Below are 6000 nucleotides of genomic sequence, written 5' to 3' on the forward strand. Positions count from 1 at the left end.
CTCAACTGGAATTCCATCACCTCCACTTTGTTCTAGTGATGCTTTCTAAGGCCCACTTGACTTCACATGCCAGGATGTCTGGCTCTAGGTCAGTGATCACACCATTGTGATTATCTGGGTCGTGAAGATCTTTTTTGTACAGTTCTTCTGTGTATTCTTGCCATCTCTTCTTAATATCTTCTGCTTCTGTTAGGTCCATACCATTTCTGTCCTTTATCGAGCTCATCTTTGCATGAAATGTTCCTTTGTTATCTCTGATTTTCTTGAAGAGATCCCTAGTCTTTCCCATTCTGTTGTTTTCCTCTATTTCTTTGCATTGATTGCTGAAGAAGGTAGCTGACTTTATTTTGGGGGGCTCCAAAATCACTGTAGATGGTGATTGCAGCCATGAAATTAAAAGATGCTTACTCCCTGGAAGGAAAGTTATGACCAACCTAGACTGCATATTAAAAAGCAGAGACATTACTTTGTCAACAAAGGTCCGTCTAGTCAAGTCTATGGTTTTTCCAGTGGTCATGTATGGATGTGAGAGTTGGACTATAAAGAAAGCTGAGCTCTGAAGGATTGATGCTTTTGAACTGTGGTGTGGGAGAAGACTCCTGAGAGTCCCTTGGGCTGCAAGGAGATCCAACCAGTCCATACTAAAGGAGATCAGTCCTGGGTGTTCATTGGAAGGACTGATGTTGAAGCTGAAACTCCAGTACTTTGGCCACCTGATGCAAAGAGCTGACTGATTTGAAAAGAACCTCATGCTGGGAAAGATTGAGGGCAGGAGGAGAAGGGGACAACAGAGGATGAGATGGCTGGATGGCATCACCGACTCAATGGACATGGGTTTGGGTGGACTCCGGGAGTTGGTGATGGACAGGGAGGCCTGGCGTGCTGCGGCTCATGGGGTCCCAAAGAGTCGGACATGACTGAACTGAACTGACTGATATGTGCAGAGGAAGTCTGGGGGTTTAGAGCATGGAGTTTCAAGTCAATTTAAACACTGCCTTCATCACTCATGAGATCTTGGACCAGTGGCTTAATCTCTCAATGCCTCAGTTTCAGGATAGAAAAAAAAAAAAAATGGAGATAATAAAATCTTAATGATAAGCTTATTTGGGGGGCTTAAATAAAATAACTCATTTTAAACAGTGAGCAAATAGTAGAAAAATCAAAAAATACTATGTACTATTATTATAAATTTGCCTTACATTACCAGTTTAAGAAAACAAAGGAGAATTGGTTGATTTGCCAAACGTAAATCTGGGTTCAGTTCAGTTCAGTCACTCAGTCGTGTCTGACTCTTTGCGACCCCATGAATTGCAGCACGCCAGGCCTCCCTGTCCATCACCAGCTCCTGGAGTTCACTCAAACTCACATCCATCAAGTCGGTGATGCCATCCAGCCATCTCATCCTCTGTCGTCCCCTTTTCCTCCTGCCCCCAATCCCTCCCAGCATCAGAGTCTTTTCCAATGAGTCAACTCTTCGCATGAGGTGGCCAAGTACTGGAGTTTCAGCTTTAGCATCATTCCTTCCAAAGAAATCCCAGGGCTGATCTCCTTTAGAATGGACTGGTTGGATCTCCTTGCAGTAGGCCCTACTAATGCTCAAGTGTTTATATCTACATCCAAATAAGAAAATACTGCGTTCTTTTCCCTGAAGAAACAGTAAGTGACACTTCCTTGTAGTTCTATGCCACCAGTATCAGTGGAATAGAGTAGGGCAATGGCACCCCACTCCAGTACTCTTGCCTGGAAAATCCCATGGACGGAGGAGCCTGGTGGGCTGCAGTCCATGGGGTCGCTAAGAGTCGGACACGACTGAGAGACTTCACTTTCATTATTCACTTTCATGCATTGGAGAAGGCAATGGCAACCCACTCCAGTGTTCTTGCCTGGAGAATCCCAGGGACGGAAGAGCCTGGTGGGCTGCCGTCTATGGGGTCGCACAGAGTCAGACACAACTGCAGTGATTTAGCAGCAGCAGCAGCAGCAGCAGCAGATAAGGAATAAAAGTGACTTGTCTAAGATCCCACAATAAGGTCTCAATAATTTAGAACTACTCTCTTTTTGTCCTTACTTTGACCCATGGACCCTCAACAGAGAGGTGCAGCGGTGCTAAAGGAACATGAGCCATCCTCTACCTCTCATAGGTACTGGAGAAAATAAAATACCAAAATAGACAAAGGTGGCGCACTTCTCCTCTTTTTAGCCCTGCAATTTAGGAAGGCTTAGAATGAGTGAACAGAAGTTTTCTCAAATCCTACATGGAATAAGGTAAGGTATGGAAGGAAAGAAGGAAGGGGGAAAAAAGGAAGAAAGAAAGGAAGGGAGTGAGGAGAGGAGAAAGGGGGGTGGGAAGGAAAGAAGGAAACCTACTTCTGACCTAAAAGTATAAGTTGCCAATCTTAAACTCTCACACACCTGTGTAATTTAAGAATTTTATGTCCTACAATCTCTGTGAAAGCAACTTACAGTCATGCTTGACATTATCGATTGATGTCAAGATTAACTTAACAAAAAAAAAAAAAAAAAAAGATGAAGCCTGAAGGGATAACAGCAAGAGATATTAGGAATGTTAAGCCTACAAATTGCTCAATATTGGCCTGTTATTGGGAGCTGAACATTGTTTCACTGATGGGAGACTGACTACAGAAGCAGTGATCTGTAGATTAAAGAAACATCTTTATACCTGTCTCCTCTGTCTATAGTCTGTGGGTGAGCATCCAGATCAGTTATCTTTCTGGTATGATGGACGAGTCCTTTAAGACATGCCTTTATGGAGATGCCAACAATTTTATGATAATGACTAATCTCAATCTGTAACAAGATCCATGTACAGTGTCACAATACAGTTAACTTAAGTACGTGGACAGGCAGAAAACATTTAAATGGGTTTCCCCCTAGAAAATGCCCTCTTTCTAGTTCTTCCACTAATGTTTAGTCCATGTTTTGCTGTACCAATTCCTTTCACAGTATAAAGGAAGCTTTCATTTCTTAGCCTTTCAACAAGAACCATAACTCCCAGATTGAGTTTGAGTTGAAATCAGTGATCACTATTAAACATCCTCCGTGGAGGTCAGCACTTTTAAATGTGTGAAAGTGTTAGTCACTCAGTCATGTCCGAATCTTTGCAACCTCACAGGCTGTAGCCCACCAGGCTCCTCTGTCCGTGGAATTCTCCAGGCAAGTATACTGGAGTAGGTTGCCATTCCCTTCTCCAAGGGATCTTCCTGACCCAGGGATCGAACCAAGGTCTTCCACATTGCTGGCAGATTCTTATCTGAGCTATCAAGGAAGCCCCAAGAACACTGGATTGAGTAGCCATTGTAACTGTCCACTAATCCTGCTTATTAATCAGGGAGGCTAACTACAGAACAGCTGCAAACAAAGTAAAGCTGTCAGGGGGAGAGACCTGGTTAGGACTAATGATACATTTGCTGGGAGACTTCTCTAAAAACAGCTGAGGAAATAAGCTGCTGCTAAGGCGCGTCAGTCATGTCCGACTCTGTGCGACCCCGTAGACAGCAGCCCACCAGGCTCCCCCGTCCCTGGGCTTCTCCAGGCAAGAACACTGGAGTGGGTTGCCATTGCCTTCTCCAATGAATGAAAGTGAAGTCGCTCAGTCGTGTCTGACTCTTAGCGACCTCATGGACTGCAGCCCACCATGCTCCTCCGTCCACGGGATTTTCCAGGTAAGAGTTCTGGAGTGGGGAGCCATTACCTTCTCTGGGAGAAATAAGCTAGAGACATGTAATAGTCAATAGGTCAGTCTTTCTATTAGTTGAATTTACATGTTTTTTATCCTTATCTTTTTCTCTCTTAAACTAAGTAAACAACGTCTGGAAGATAATTAGGCATCTCAGACACCATGAAGCCATTCATCTTCAAAGATTTGCCTGACAATTTGATACAATGTTGAGACGACTTCAGTTTCTTAATTTCCTTCATATAGCAATCACTTAAATAATTGAAACAAATTTTCTAAGTCATATCCTTTCCTATTTATTCATAATTATCCAATCAATTGAAGTACTTTCCTGTAACTTCAACCATAATATAATAAGTGCTATAATCAGATAAGTTTAAGTTTAATCAACTCAGACTTCTATGTCTATGGAAATGTTTTAGTAATCTAAATTAAAATCACCCCTGATAATTCACTCACTTCTCTCAACGGCATTGGATAGTTCAGGGAGGGGCACATGTCAGTGGGTTAGCATTCAGTGGCTTTGTGTTGTATTGAGCAAAAGTTATTTTCTTTAAGCACAATATATATACTGCATTTTAATATCTCTATAGATGTCCCTATTGACAAGAGGAAAGCACAGCAAATTTACTAAATACATTTGAACTGAATGGCCCAGGGTTATTAATCATTACATCTCTGTATTTTAAGGACATGAATTTGCTTGCTTAAAAGCCATCGGATAAAATTGTAGTGTCTATATATTGAAGGGCAGGTGAACTCAGTCTCATTAGAGTCCATGCTAACAGTACAGAAAAGCATACACAAACTGAGCTTTGGGAATAATCCACTTTGTTTTAAAAATCCATTTATAATATAAATACACACACACACACACATATATTTAGATCTATAGAGCTATGGAAGGCAAAAGTCTATTAAACCAGGAAGCTAATTCGGCAGTCTCTCAGTACACAGTGATATCAATACTGTATATTGATTGGCGCTTTTTTCCAATTATACATTCTATCAACACTTGGAAAATGCAGAAAATGATGAAGAAAGTTAAAATAATAGGCTGCTGTGCTGTTGTGTTTAGTCGCTTCAGTTGTGTCCAACTCTTTGAGACCCCATGGACTGCAGCCCACCAGGCTCCTCTGTCCATGACATTCTCCAGGCAAGAGTACTGGAGTGGGTTTCCATGCCCTTCTCCAGGGCATCTTCCCCACCCAGGGATCAAACCCACCTCCTGCATCTCCTGCCTTGCAAGCAGATTCTTTTCTGCTGAGCCGCCAGGGAAGCCCCATAAATCCCATTTATTATTAGAAATATACTTATTACCATTTTAAACATATAGAAAAGTATAAAAAAGGAAATAAAAATCACTTATAATGTCAATATTAAGAGACAACCACTTAAACAGTTTGTACACACACATATACAAGGACTTACATATATAAGCTTTCCTTCAATTGAGATTTTACTACTATATATGAAAATGCAACTTCTTACCTAGAGGTTTTCACTTGAAGTTGTACCATTAATTTTCTTTTTGTATTATATACGGTCAGGCCACTCAAGACAGCTGTTCTCTTGCTCTCTGGGCATCCCCTGCCCAACCAATGCCTGTTTCACCTACACTTTACACACAGGGCTGACCATCCTATGTACTTGGCCCAGTACTTCCTAGGTGTCGTCCTACACATAGGCACAAGCTGGTGCTTGTTTTTATCAAAGAGGTGGTGAGGGGCACGCCCCTCTGCTGGTTTCCCTGGTAACTAATGGACCACCTGATGTCAATTTCCCTATAATTGGCAAGTTCCCCTTCCTCCCCTGCACACAGTGTGGGGTGTTGCTCCAGGACCTTGCTTCAGAAAAGCTCCCCCATCCTTTAAACCACTGGTGTCTGTGTTGCTGACTCCAAGCTCTTCGGTCTTAAAGCCAAGCAAGTGTAGGCCTCATAGGCCTGTGGGGTACAGCTCAGCCTATTATTAACTGTATTTCCAAAATCTGTTTATCATTAATGGCTGTTAGATGATAAGCTCCATAAACACAGGGACTAAATTAAAACTGTCTTATTCATATAACCGTAACAAGTATGCCATAATTTATTTAACCATTTTCTAATTGTCTAATATTTAGGTGGTTTACAAATTTTCACCCTCATAAATGTTACAATATTATTAATGCATGGATTTCCCCAGTCTTTCCCCTTTATCTAACAGCTGTTTTGTCTCTCTCCCATCCTCAGAGGAGAGCTCTATTTTGCCTATAGAGACTCTGAGCTTTTGTTATGCAGATTTTAAAAGGAAGGTGAAACTTTT

The 6000-nt window shown here is 41.8% G+C and overlaps 1 long non-coding RNA gene across 1 annotated transcript in view; it reads right to left on the minus strand.

Moving 5' to 3' along the window:
• LOC123331419 overlaps positions 1 to 5374 on the minus strand; it is a 54359-nt gene extending 48985 nt beyond the window's left edge. The window contains exon 1 of the long non-coding RNA XR_006640535.1: positions 5189 to 5374. This is a non-coding gene — a long non-coding RNA (uncharacterized LOC123331419). The remainder of the gene's footprint in view (positions 1 to 5188) is intronic.
• Positions 5375 to 6000: the final 626 nt, after the last annotated feature.

This window comes from Bubalus bubalis, chromosome 23 (genome assembly GCF_019923935.1).
Source record: "Bubalus bubalis isolate 160015118507 breed Murrah chromosome 23, NDDB_SH_1, whole genome shotgun sequence".
NCBI lineage: Eukaryota > Metazoa > Chordata > Mammalia > Artiodactyla > Bovidae > Bubalus > Bubalus bubalis.